The sequence below is a fragment of the Ranitomeya imitator genome, chromosome 4 (genome assembly GCF_032444005.1).
Source record: "Ranitomeya imitator isolate aRanImi1 chromosome 4, aRanImi1.pri, whole genome shotgun sequence".
NCBI lineage: Eukaryota > Metazoa > Chordata > Amphibia > Anura > Dendrobatidae > Ranitomeya > Ranitomeya imitator.
Window position 1 is genome coordinate 417,320,286 of NC_091285.1, and position 13,679 is coordinate 417,333,964.

Genomic DNA, 13,679 nt, shown 5'->3' on the forward strand with positions numbered 1-13,679 from the left:
ACCACCAGGTTCAAGGTGTGAGCTAGGCAAGGTATGTGTTTCAGTTCTGAAAGGGCTATGGCAGCCATAAAATTCCTTCCGTTATCACTGACTACCTTGCCTGCCTCAAGATGTACACTGCCCAGCCATGACTGAGTATCTTGCTGCAAGTACTCGGCTAGTACTTCCGCGGTGTGTCTGTTGTTGCCCAAACACTTCATTTGCAACACAGCCTGCTGACGCTTCCCACTAGCTGTTCCATAATGGGACACCACGGGTGCAACACTGGCAGCTGCGGATGGAGTGGTCGTGCGACTGCGCTCTGTGGACGAGCTTTCGCTTCTGGAGGAGGAGGAGGAAGGGAAAATGCCTACAGCCAACTGTTTCCTAGACCGTGGGCTAGGCAGAACTGTGCCACTATGGCTGTCCCCTGTGGACCCTGCATCCACCACATTAACCCAGTGTGCCGTAATAGACACGTAACGTCCCTGGCCATGCCTACTGGTCCATGCATCTGTTGTGAGGTGCGCCTTTCTACTGACCGATTGCCAGAGTGCATGGACAATGCATTCTTTGACATGTTGGTGGAGTGCTGGGATGGTTTTTCCCACAAAGAAGTGTCGACAAGGTAGGTCACAACGTTGTACTGCGTAGGCCATCAGGGCTTTGAAAGCTTCACTTTCAACCAAACGGTAAGGCATCATCTCTAACAAGATTAGTCGAACAATGTAGCCGTTCAAACCCTGTGTACACGGATGAGAGGAAGAGTACTTTCTTTTCCTATCGAGAGTCTCTTTGAGGCTGAGCTGGACTGGAGAGCTGCATATGGTGGAACTAGTGGGGGTGGTGGTGGACATGGCAGATTGAGAGAGACTTGGTGATGGTATTCTTGTTGTGGGCCTATCTACAGTGTGTCCAACCAAGAACCTTGCGATTCCCTGACTGCTTTGGCCTTGCGACAATACCTCCACATTTGGTACTGGTGGTGTCATAACTGGTGGGCTTCCAGTGAGGGAAAAAGCAATGTTGCGTTGCTGATTAGATTCAATATGAGCAGGTGCACCAACGGTACGGGACATTTGGTAGTTAGTCCATGCTTCCAAGTGCCTGCTGGTTAGATGTCTACGCATGCACGTTGTATTTAAATTTTGAACATTCTTCCCTCTGCTAAAGGTCTTGGAGCATTTCTTACATATAACTTTCGACTGATCATTCGGATCTTGGTTAAAAAATTGCCATACTGCACTCGTCCTACTATGGAATACCTTTTCAGGCTTTGCACGCCGTGCTACGGTCACCGGATTGCAACGCTGCCCTACACCTGGTTTTTAACAAACGTTTTGGGCCTGATGCAGGCCTGCCAGATGACAGCTTTTGCGATGAAGATGGCTGCTGCAGATCATCCTCCTCCGCTTGAGCTACATGCAGCGGCACCCTCTTCCCCCAATGGCTGCTAATCTGGGTCAACAACTGGGTCATCTATCACCTTCTCTTCAATGTCATGTGCATCGTCCTCTGTGTCACCATGTAAGGTGCTATAGCGTTCGGGACTGGGCACCATAGTCTGATCAGGGTCAGATTCGGGCTCAGTACACTGTGAGGGCAAAGTAGTGATCTGAGTCAATGGAACAGCATAATAATCAAGCTGCGGCTGTGCATCTGTGCACTCCATGTCCGATTCATCCTGTAATGGGCTTTTAACAATTTCCCTCTCTAACCCAGGCACGGTATGTGTAAAGCGCTCCATGGAGTAAAGTGTAGTGTTGCCTGCCGCATCGTTCACTTTTGTTTGGGTGAAGGTTACAAGGAAGCAACTTTTTCTGGACCTGGAGCAGCCACTGATGACTCGCTGGTTTTAGATTTCGAAGGTCTGAAGAGGAGGTGAAAGAGCTAGAGGCTGAGTCAGCAAGGAAAGCCAAAACTTGTTCCTGCTGCTCCGGCTTTAAAAGCTGTTTTCCTACTCCCAGATAAGGGAGCCTTTGAGACCTTGTGTAGCCAGACGATGATGCTGCCTCAACACCTCGAGCCTTTGGTGCTATCTTGCTTTTCCCAGTACCACCAGATGCTCCACTACCACCACCACCATCAGTACCAGCTGGCAACGACCGCCCACGGTCTCTTCCACCAGACTTCCTCATTTTTGCGGAAATGTTACCAAAATAACAACCGTTATATGCTACTGTTAAACAAGGTAGAAGGTGTATATTAACTTTTGGAGAATTTATATCTCCCTTTTTTTGGCGGGAAGACTGCAGGAAAAAATAGTGAAGTATATCGTGGCACAACTGTGTCGGTGCTCAAGAGAGGTTTCCCACACCAGTATATATAGTAGATAAATAACTTGGCACTCAACTTAGTGGGTAGTGATAATAAACAAAAATATTTTTTATTACTTGAATTGCAGCCCAGCATAAACGTTTCGGTTTTTACATTTCAACCTTCTTCAGTAAACAGTTGAATGAGATACGTATGTATATATTCGTCCAGAATAGGCTGGTAGAGTAACTAGCTAGTACGACTAACTGGTGCTGGAATAATGCCAAAACTCAAGATAAAGAGTGGTATCCAGATAGATAGCTAATGCACAGAATTTAATGGAGACGAATCCATAGTGGAGGTGTAAGGCAGGTATACTCCGGTGTATAGTGGGCAGGAGGTGTGCATCACTATCTATCTGGATACCACTCTTTATCTTGAGTTTTGGCATTATTCCAGCACCAGTTAGTCGTACTAGCTAGTTACTCTACCAGCCTATTCTGGACGAATATATACATACGTATCTCATTCAACTGTTTACTGAAGAAGGTTTAAATGTAAAAACCGAAACGTTTATGCTGGGCTGCAATTCAAGTAATAAAAAATATTTTTGTTTATTATCACTACCCACTAAGTTGACTGCAGGAAAAAATAGGCCCTGTGTATTACACAACACAATGTACAAGGCAGAACGTGGCTGGCAAATATACGCCAAACAGAAATCATGTAGATCCACTTAGTGGCAATTTAAAGCCCCCTTTTTTTTTGGGGGGGAGACTGCAGGAAAAAACAGGCCCTTTGTATTACACCACATAATGGACAAGGCAGAATGTGGCTGGCAGATATATAAAAAAAAAACAAGGGATGTAGTAGAATTTCAATATCCCTACAATGATCAAAGGACAAGTATGGCAGCAATAAAAAGGACTGCTGCACAGTGCACACAAAAGAGTGGACAAAGAAACAAGAGAACTGTGCGGAAAGAAGCAACAGGATTTTTGCTTTGAAAAAAGCAGTTGGTTTGCACAGCAGCGTACACACAGCAATGCAGATATCAGGGAGCCTTAGAATGTAGCCTAAGAAGCTACAGAGCTGATGCACCAAAAAAAAAAATCCACTGTCCCTGCAAAGAAAAGGTGGTGTTGGACAGTGGAAATCGCTACAGCACAAGCGGTTTGGGGGTTAATCTTCCCTCCCTAACTATATCCCTGCTTCTGACGAAGCTGCAGCAACCTCTCCCTATGCTCAGATCGGCAGAAGTAAGATGGCGGTCGGCGTGCATGCCCCTTTATAGCCCCTGTGATGCCGCAGAAAGCAAGCCAATCACTGTAATGCCCTTCTCTAAGATGGTGGGGACCGAGACCTATGTCATCACGCTGCCCACACTCTGCGTGTACCTTCATTGGCTGAGAAATGGCGCTTAAAGCATCATACGAAACGCGACTTTGGTGCGCAGATCGCCGACCTCATGGCCGATCACACAGTGGGATCGGGTCAGGTTTCACGAAACCCGACTTTGCCAAAAGTCGGCGATTTCTGAAATTGTCCGATCCGTTTTGCTCAACCCTAATGGCCAACCTTTTTAATGGTGCTTTAAAAAATAAATATTAATTATCCATCTACCACCAAAATTTACAGTTCGCACTGTGTAGTGAGACAGATAATGTTTTGTTGGCATTCGCCAATCTCAGAATTGCTCATCAGACTGCCAGAGAGAACTCCCTCCTGTGGTCATGAATGGTACTTCGGCGAGTTCTGTCTATGGGCTCCCTCTGGTGGTTATGAGTGAAGATGCTGCTTCTGAGGTTCATTGCACAGGTGACGTGGTTTATCCTTTGGTTGGCGCTCTATTTAACTCCTCTCAGATCGTTACTCAATGCCAGCTGTCAATGTTTTTGCATTGGTTCAGTTCGCTCCTGGATCTCTCTGCCTTCTCCTGCAGAAGCTAAGTTCCTGATAGTCATTATTTGTTTACTGTTTTCTTGTCCAGCTGGTTATCATGATTTTGTCTTGCTAGCTGGAAGCTCTGGGATGCAGAGTGGCCCCTCCGCACCGTGAGTCGGTGCGGAGGTCTTTTTTGCACACTCTGCGTGGTCTTTTGTAGGTTTTTGTGCTGATCGCAAAGTTACCTTTCCTATCCTCTGTCTATTTAGTAAGTCTGGCCTCCCTTTGCTGAAACCTGTTTCATTTCTGCGTTTGTGACTTTCATCTTCACTCACAGTCAATATATGTGGGGGGCTTCCTTTACCTTTGGGGAATTTCTCTGAGGCAAGGTAGGCTTTATTTTCTATCTCTAGGGCTAGATAGCTCTTAGGCTGTGACGAGGAGCCTAGGTCTTGTCAGGAGCGCTCCACGGCTATTTTTAGTGTGTATGATAGGATTAGGGCTTGCGGTCAGCAGAGCTCCCACATCCCAGAGCTCGTCCTGTATGAGGTTTAACTATCAGGTCATTCCGGGTGCTCTTAACCACCAGGTCATAACAGGGTACATCACTCCAAAGAACATATTTCTATTATTGGGTATCTGGGTGCTTTATACCACTCTATCCCCAATTATTACCATTTTTTGGTGATTTAAGACCTGCACACAGCTGCTTTCTCATGGAAACTAATGACATGAAGCTCCTGGCACACAATTTTAGTACTAATGCTGTTACTAAAGGTGTTTTGGAAGTCTGTTTTTATTGAGTCAGCAGATAATTGGCGACTTTTATGCACTTGTTGACTCTGTCATGGGTTTATTGCGACAGAGAGTAGCCACAGGACAGCAGCATCTGATTTCTCATACTCTTTCACCATTTTGAAGCACTTCACCTGCATATTAAATGGTGCAGGGGTTAATCTACTCAGTAGAGAGGTTTTCTAAGCTTCCCTGCATCAAAGCTCTCAGCTGTTCATGGTTACCCACTCCAATCTCCTATATAATCTGGGCTCTGGCTAGCACTCATTGCCATAGTTAGCTTATGTTGTATGGTTGGAGATGGTGGTTTGTGGTTGTTGTTTGAGAAGGTGTTGGGTGGATTTATCCAAGACTGTTGCTAGGTTTTGGGAGTGTGCTAATTCCCCTCCTTCTCCTACTTGGTTTTACCCCATTCTCCACTCCCCGGTGTTTACCTATGTTGTTTGTGTGCGTATATTTGTATGATTGGTATTTTCCTTTATCCCTGTTTGCATTACTTAGTTAGTCTGGTTGATACACTTCTACTCTCTTCCTCCCTCTTCCCCGGGTTGGGAAGGGTTACAGGCTGAGAGCGGATTCAGGAGCTTAAGCAAGGCGCATCTTTACCATTAGAAGTTATCAGGGGAGCAGGGTGAGCTAATGTGTCCATAGTGTTAGGGATAAGAAAGGTGCCCCTGGTCCCGCAGCACCCAACAACAGAGTCATAACCCTGCCTTTTTTAAGTTTTGTTGATCATGTCATACTTAGGAGGGAAGAAATTTCTAGAACTGATTTGTTATAATGGTAGAATCCTCTTATAGGACCAAACTTGAATTCAATGAGCTCTTTAGATCAAGTCATGGTAGCATAATGCCCATTCATAATGTTAATAAGAAATTTCATGAACTGTTATGTTATAATGGTAGAATCCTCTTATAGGACCAAACTTGAATTCAATGAGCTTTTTAGATCAAGTCATGGTAGCATAATGCCCAGTAATGATGTTAATAATTAATATAATAATATGTATCTAATAATAAAAAACACAAATTGTGGATAAAGTAGGCCACAATGTTTATTAATTGGTTACCAAAATAAAATATTGAATCCATAAATATACTCTAAACTAAAATAATTGGCAATGACAATAAGTTTATATTATTAATAGACTAAGTCCACCCAGCATTAGCTTGGTGACTATTCCCTGCTTAATAAACACCATGATTGTAATAAAATTTAGCAAAATTACCGGTGATAGAGAGGGGCAACTGCTTCTTCAGTTGTTCACATAACTGCTGAAATTAGCCCCAAACTAGGACTTATATTTGAAAATCCAAGACCGAATGTACCAATCATAATAAAGAAATTCTTCCCACTCGAATGGATGAAGATTCTTGTGGCAACTGACAGCTAATACCATCGACAGTAATTACCACTAACTAACAATATAGGTAGAAAGTTAATGGAGAAAAAATATTAAAACATTTTCAGATTCAATTTATAGTTTGCAAAAAAAAAAAAAACTTGCACAGCACTGCATCAGAGAGTGGGCTAACGTCATTTTGCTTTGTTGCTCAGAATATTCCATAATGCCCTGCAGCTATGACATCTTACAGATTATCACATCTTGTACAGTGGTGGTCAGTACCTGGGCCATCACAGATCAGCATTTCCTAATAATTTATATGGCAGTCATTATCCATCTCCGGTGTCACTGGGTAAGCCTCTCTCTTCTGTACTGTGCAAATTGTCTCGTCAGAGAGGAAGAGGACTAGAACTCTAGTGCCACCTATTGGAAGTAACAATCCTAACAGTCAATGTCGACCCTTTAACGAGCCTTGTCACATGACTTAGGATAATAGCTAAACCAGATTCAATATATGATGCAGTGGTGTATGTATACAGCTATATCACAGCTCTGTTTTGAAGTAGAGCTGTAACAGGGCTGCTATAAGGTTCATGAGACTTCTACTGTACCTATATATTATATTAAAAACAGTGTTTTTTTTATTTGTTTACATCACAAAAAGGGGTAAATGTTTATTGACACTTTTTTATTTTGAAAGTCTTGGTGAGAATTGCCAGGTAAGATCTGGTTTTGTAGGAAAATGGAGCAAACTCCACCCTGCTCATATATATTCTTCTAATATTACCACCATCGCACTTGGTTGTTGACCAAAGACCAGAGATGATCTTTGTGCCTAACTGAATTCTTTCTTTTTGTTAGTCCAAACATGGGAAGATAGGATGGTTGATGGGTTCATGCAATACTTAAACAATACATAAGGAATACATAAGGAAAAAATACAGGTAAGGAAGTTTCAATACAATATAGTATATTACATATATTAAATGATACATTGTGTTTCCAAGTAAAACAAACATGAGTTAGTTATTCAAATAATATAGTAATACATAATATATTCATACCGTGGAAACATAAAAATGTGCTTTTTAGTACATAATCTAGTATTAGTGTAGGGAAGGTATAGCAAACTGAAAATAAATTGTAACTGTTTTACACAACTTGAGTTCAATGGACTGCATGTTAAAAGAAACAGCTAGACTATGTCCTTTGTGAGTAACTAAGATGAATCATGTCTATAAATCTGTAGGGCCCTCAGGCATCATTGAAGCTTTGTAATGAATAATTTCTCATGTGGTCCAGAATTTCACTAAGCTCTGTTTATGTTGAACTAGAAAACCTAAGCCGTTAAGAGATTCTTTAGTCCATGCAAATATTGGACTCAAGAGAATTACAGGTCAAAATGTATTTGTCCATCCATTCCCTTGCATGAGACCAAAGGAAAAATCACTCAAATGCAGTTTAACTTGTTCCGCTTAGGGTGCAATTTCATTGTTCTTCATCCTATGAAGTTGCTGCTTGCAGTACAATTGCTTAACCTTCCTCTAGTGTTAGGGTCGTGACCGACCCGTTTTAGGTTTTAAATGCATACAAATTCTACATACATTTGTTTATTGCATCAAGACTTTTTCAGGAACTTATTGTTAAACAAAATACAATAAAATAAAACTATTTTACTAAATTGTAAAATGCTCTTATTAAAATTATAACATTTGTGTTGTTGGGGCCAATTTCGACGCAGGTCTAATATAAGAGTAAAAAAACAATAATAAATCCCAAAACTGAACTCATAAACACAAACAAAACTCATTAACAAAACTCATAAACAAAACTCATAAACAAAAAATAGACAACAGCCCACAGCCAGCTCTACCTCCAACAACTTGAGTTAGGGACATGTCCAGGCATGTATGGCCAAATCAGCTTAGAGTTGGTACTTTGCAGAGTATACATCTCCAGTTTACGCATGTTCAGCGCCCCAGAGTCCTGGTCGTTGCAGTAATGTCGCTCTGCCACTAAGGGGAGTGATGTTATGTCTGATTGCACTAAAGGAGTTCACCTGACCAGGTATCACAAGCACACATTACACTTCACACTCCGGCCACCAGGGGGAGCAAAAGGCACTATGTATTAGGCCACTCCTCACATTGGTAAAACTGGGGTCGGATAGAAAGTTAGAAGAGAACGCAGCCTGGGAGAGCTCCAGGGAGGATCTGTCAGGGGTGGGTTCCTGGCAGGTACCTAGCAGAAAAAGTAGAAAGTGACGGAGCCGCGCCTGCACTCCCTTGCGGCGGCATCCTAAGAAAGGACACGAAGAGAAGGGTATTGTGAAGAAGTGAGAAACAAGATCAAAGCACAAAGGAGAGCCTGTAGGAGTCGTGTCCCGAGAACGGCAACATCCTACCGAGTCCCATAGCCGGTGACCGGAACACCGAGGAAGTACCTGACTCCAAGCACTACTTCAAATACCGCAGGACAGTTGATTATAAGTTGGCTGTCTACCATACATCACGTAAGCAGACATAGGGGGCAAGCGTGGAGATGGGCGTCTCTAGGGTCCCAGAATAGCTCCGAGCCTTCCCATCAAACGGGTGCATCCTATCCAGATAAATTTGGGGGACGGAGAGAGAGAGAGAGAGAGAATTAACATGAAAGTTGTGAGGACTATCCCGAATGCTCAGCAGGGAAGAACTACAACACACAGGCGCTAGTGGTAGGCACTGATTTCCACCTGCAAAGGGAACTCTGGATGTGCCTTCGGACCGGCCGGTCTCAGATAGCCCAGTTAGCAGTGCTCTGGATTGAGGATCCCGAAGTCTTCAGTAGAAGGTAAAGAGACTGCAACCCTGTGTCCTCGTTATTAACCGTGCCTCACATCATCACCACCTACACTACTGGGAAGCCCTCGGGTTATACTTCACCTATGGGAAGGTATATCATCTAGCTGTCATCACATCACCCCAGTGGACCCCAAGCAGCATCGGTCATTCTGACCGAATACCACGGGTGGCGTCACGAAACCTTAGCCGACTTTCATCACCCCTTTCATTGGATGCCCCTTAGCAGGGTCACGGACCAGGTCCAGCCATCATGGCAATCCTAGAACTGAGACAGAGAGGACCGGTACCGAGTAACCCGCGGCCCTGCGTCTGGGGGCGCTCCACATGCAACAATGAGGAGAAGATTTGATGTAAGCCAAATTCTGGATTATATCTTAGATGATAATGAAACAGAGGACACACAGCAGCTAACTGATACAGATGAACAGGTTTCTGAGGAGGAAGATGATGTGGAGTATCAACCGGAAGACATAGACAGTTCTGATCAGTCTGATGAGGAGGTCACTGGTGCTGAAGCTGCTCCCACTGAAACATTCAAATCCAAAAGTGGCAAGATCAGTTGGAGCTCAGTACCTCCAGATGTACATGGCAGGGCAGATGCTGCAAATGTCATAAAAATGACCCCTGGGATCACAAGGTTTGCTGTGACAAGAGTAAGTGACATCAAGACATGTTTTGATCTGTTTATGCCATTGTCAATAAAAGAAGTCATTATTGCTATGACAAACCTTGAAGGAAAAAAAGTCCACGGCAACATGGGGAATGACATTCATGATGATGTCCTGGATGCCTACATTGGTGTTCTTCTCCTTGCTAGAGTGTACAAATCCTGCAATGAGGCCGCTGATAGTCTTTGGGATGCATTGACAGGCAGGAATATTTTCCGGGCAACAATGTCACTTCAAAAGTTTCAAATGATATCAAGAGTCCTCAGATTTGACAACAGAGACACCAGAACAAAATCTGACAAACTTGCTCCCATCAGGGATGTTTGGCAGAAATGGGTGCAGCTCCTTCCACTAATGTTCAACCCAGGGCCAGAGGTGACAGTAGACGAACGTTTTCTCCCTTTCCGCGGAAAATGCCCCTACTGGCAATACATGCCAAGTAAGCCAGGCAAATACGGCATAAAAATCTGGGCAGCCTGTGATGCAAAAACTAGCTATGCATGGAATCTACAGATTTACACAGGCAAGTCTGCAAGCGGCATCCCTGAAAAAAAACAAGGAAAACGTGTAGTCCTCGATATGACTACTGGAATGCAGGGTCACAACATTACTTGTGACAATTTTTTTACCAGCTATGACCTCGGACAAGAACTTCTCAGGAGTAAAATCACCATGGTGGGCACTGAAAAAAACCAAACCTGAGCTGCCCGCTGAATTGTTGCAGATGAAGGACACGGCTCCACTTTCCTCAAAGTTTGTTTTTACAGACACCACCACTGCTGTTTCATACTGCCCCAAAAAACGACGGAATGTGGTACTGATGTCCACACTTCACAAAGATGCAGCTGTGTCATCAGGAAGTGACAAAAAGCCGAGAATCATCCTGGACTATAACAAAAACAAAGGAGTAGTGGACAACCTGGACAAGCTGGCTGCCACCTATACTTGCCAGCGAATGACTAGGAGATGGTCAATGGTTGTATTTTATAACATCCTTGATGTGTCAGCATGCAATTCATTTGTGTTGTGGACCCACATTCACCAAGGATGGAATTCAAAGAAAAAAAACAAGCGGAGGATGTTTATTGAGGAACTAGGAAGATCCCTTGTCAAGGCGCACATTGACCAAAGGGAACGAGTGCCCCGAGACCCAGCCACTGCAGCCTTGATCCAACAACTCCAGAGCTCAACAAGTGCTTCGTCCACACCCACAGCAACACAAAGAGCATCATCACCATCCTCCTCAACCAGGCCTGCCTCAACATCAACCACAACAGCCACAACCCCAGTGAGACCACCTGATTCTAAAAGAAAGAGGTGTCAGGTCTGCCCTAGCAATAAGGACAGAAAGACAAACACATCGTGCTTCGCCTGCAAAAATACCTCTGCAAAGAACACACAAAAAGTATCACTTTTTGCCACACATGCATCTAAATACTAATGCATCTAAAAACTAGTACTTGATTTCTGTTGATTTGAATTGCTTGACTGATTGTTGTTTGTTTGTTTGACCTAGAAAAGCTAATTTTCTTATTATTGCTATTAATGTTAATATAATTTTCATCTTTTATTTGTATTAAAGTTCTATAAAAAAATCTGTTTTTTGCTTTTTTCATAAAGTAGTTAGATATGGGTCAAAATTGACCCGTAACACCATAGATGTTACTAGAGTTAACCCCTTAGCGACCGCCGATACGCCTTTTAACGGCGGCCGCTAAGGGTACTTAAACCACAGCACCGTTAATTAACGGCGCTGTGGAAAAAGTCAATAGCGCCCCCCCAGAGGCCGATTTTCTCCGGGGTCTCGGCTGCCGGGGGTAGCCGAGACCCCAGAGAACATGATTCGGGAGGTTTTTAACCCACCCCGCATTTGCGATCGCCGGTAATTAACCGTTTACCGGCGATCGCAAAAAAAAAAAAAAAAAACGCGATCTCTTTTTAATTTCTCTGTCCTCCGATGTGATCGCACATCAGAGGACAGAGAAAAGGGGTCCCAGGTGGCCCCCCAATACTCACCTAGCTCCCCCGATGCTGCTCGTGTTTCCCGGTGGGTGCCGCCATCTTCAAAATGGCGGGCGCATGCGCAGTGCGCCCGCCGGCCGGCACCGGGTGAATCTTTGGGGTCTCGGCTACCGGGGGTAGCCGAGACCCCAAAGAGCATGATCGGGGTCGGTTTTGCCGACCCATGTTTTGCGATCGCCGGTAATTAACTGTTTACCGGCGACCGCAAAAAAAAAAAATAAAAAGTAAAGTGTAATTCTCTGTCCTCTGATGTGATCGCACATCAGAGGACAGAAAAATAGGGGGATTCGGGGACCCTACAATACTCACCTGTGTCCCTGGATCCTCTTGCTGCTCCTCCTGGCCGCCGGCAGAAGAACATGGCGGACGCATGCCCAGTGCGCCCGCCATCTGTCTCCATCTGCCGGCCGGCAGGAGAACAGCAGTTGGGGCTAAAATTAGGGTTAGGGTTAGGGGTAGGGTTAGGGGTAGGGTTAGGGGTAGGGTTAGGGTTAGGGGTAGGGTTAGGGGTAGGGTTAGGGGTAGGGGTAGGGTTAGGGTTAGGGGTAGGGTTAGGGGTAGGGTTAGGGGTAGGGGTAGGGTTAGGGGTAGGGTTAGGGGTAGGGTTAGGGTTAGGGGTAGGGTTAGGGTTAGGGGTAGGGTTAGGGGTAGGGTTAGGGGTAGGGGTAGGGTTAGGGTTAGGGGTAGGGTTAGGTTAGGGTTAGGGGTAGGGTTAGGGGTAGGGTTAGAGGTAGGGGTAGGGTTAGGTGTAGGGGTAGGGGTAGGGGTAGGGCTAGGGTTAGGGCTAGGGTTGGGGCTAAATTTGGGGTTAGGGTTGGGGCTAAATTTAGGGTTTTGCTTCTTTCACACTTACGTCGCAATGCGTCGGCCCGACATACCGACGCACGTTGTGAAAATTGTGCACAACGTGGGCAGCAGCTGTAGTTTTTCAACGCATCCGCTGCCCAATCTATGTCCTGGGGAGGAGGGGGCGGAGTTACGGCCATGCATACGCGGTCAGAAATGGCGGATGCGACGTACAAAAAACGTTTCATTGAACGTTTTTTTGTGCCGACGGTCCGCCAAAACACAACTGATCCAGTGCACGACGGACGCGACGTGTGGCCATCCGTCACGATCCGTCGGCAATACAAGTCTATGGGCAAAAAACGCATCTTGCGGGCACATTTGCAGGATCCGTTTCTTGTCCAAAACGACGGATTGCGACGGAATGCCAAACGATGCAAGTGTGAAAGTAGCCTTAGGGCTAGGGTTAGGGTTGGGGCTAAAGTTAGGGCTAGGGTTGGGGCTAAAGTTAGGGTTAGAGCTGGGATTAGGGTTAGGGTTTGGATTAGGGTTGGCATTAGGGTTACGCTTGGGATTAGGGTTAGGTTTGGGATAAGGGTTAAGGTTAGGGTTGTGGTTAGGGGTGTATTGGGATTAGGGTTAGGTTTGAGGTTAGGGTTGAGATTAGGATTAGGGGTGTGTTGGATTTAGGGTTTTGATTAGGGTTATGGTTAGGGTTGACATTAGGGTTGTTTTGGGGTAAGGGTTGTGATTATGGTTAGGGTTAGTGATTAGGATTATGGATCAGGTTGGGATTAGGGATAGGGGTGTGTTGGGGTTAGGGTTGGAGCTAGAATTGGGGGGTTTCCACTGTTTAGGTACATCAGGGGGTCTCCAAACACGACAGCCAATTTTGCGCTCAAAAAGTCAAATGGTGCTCCCTCCCTTCTGAGCTCTGCCGTGCGCCCAAACAGTGGGTTACCCCCACATATGGGGCATCAGCGTACTCGGGATAAATTGGACAACAACTTCTGCGGTCCAATTTCTCTTGTTACCCTTGTGAAAATAAAAACTTGGGGGCTACAATATCTTTTTTGTGAAAAAAAAAATATTTTTTATTTTCAC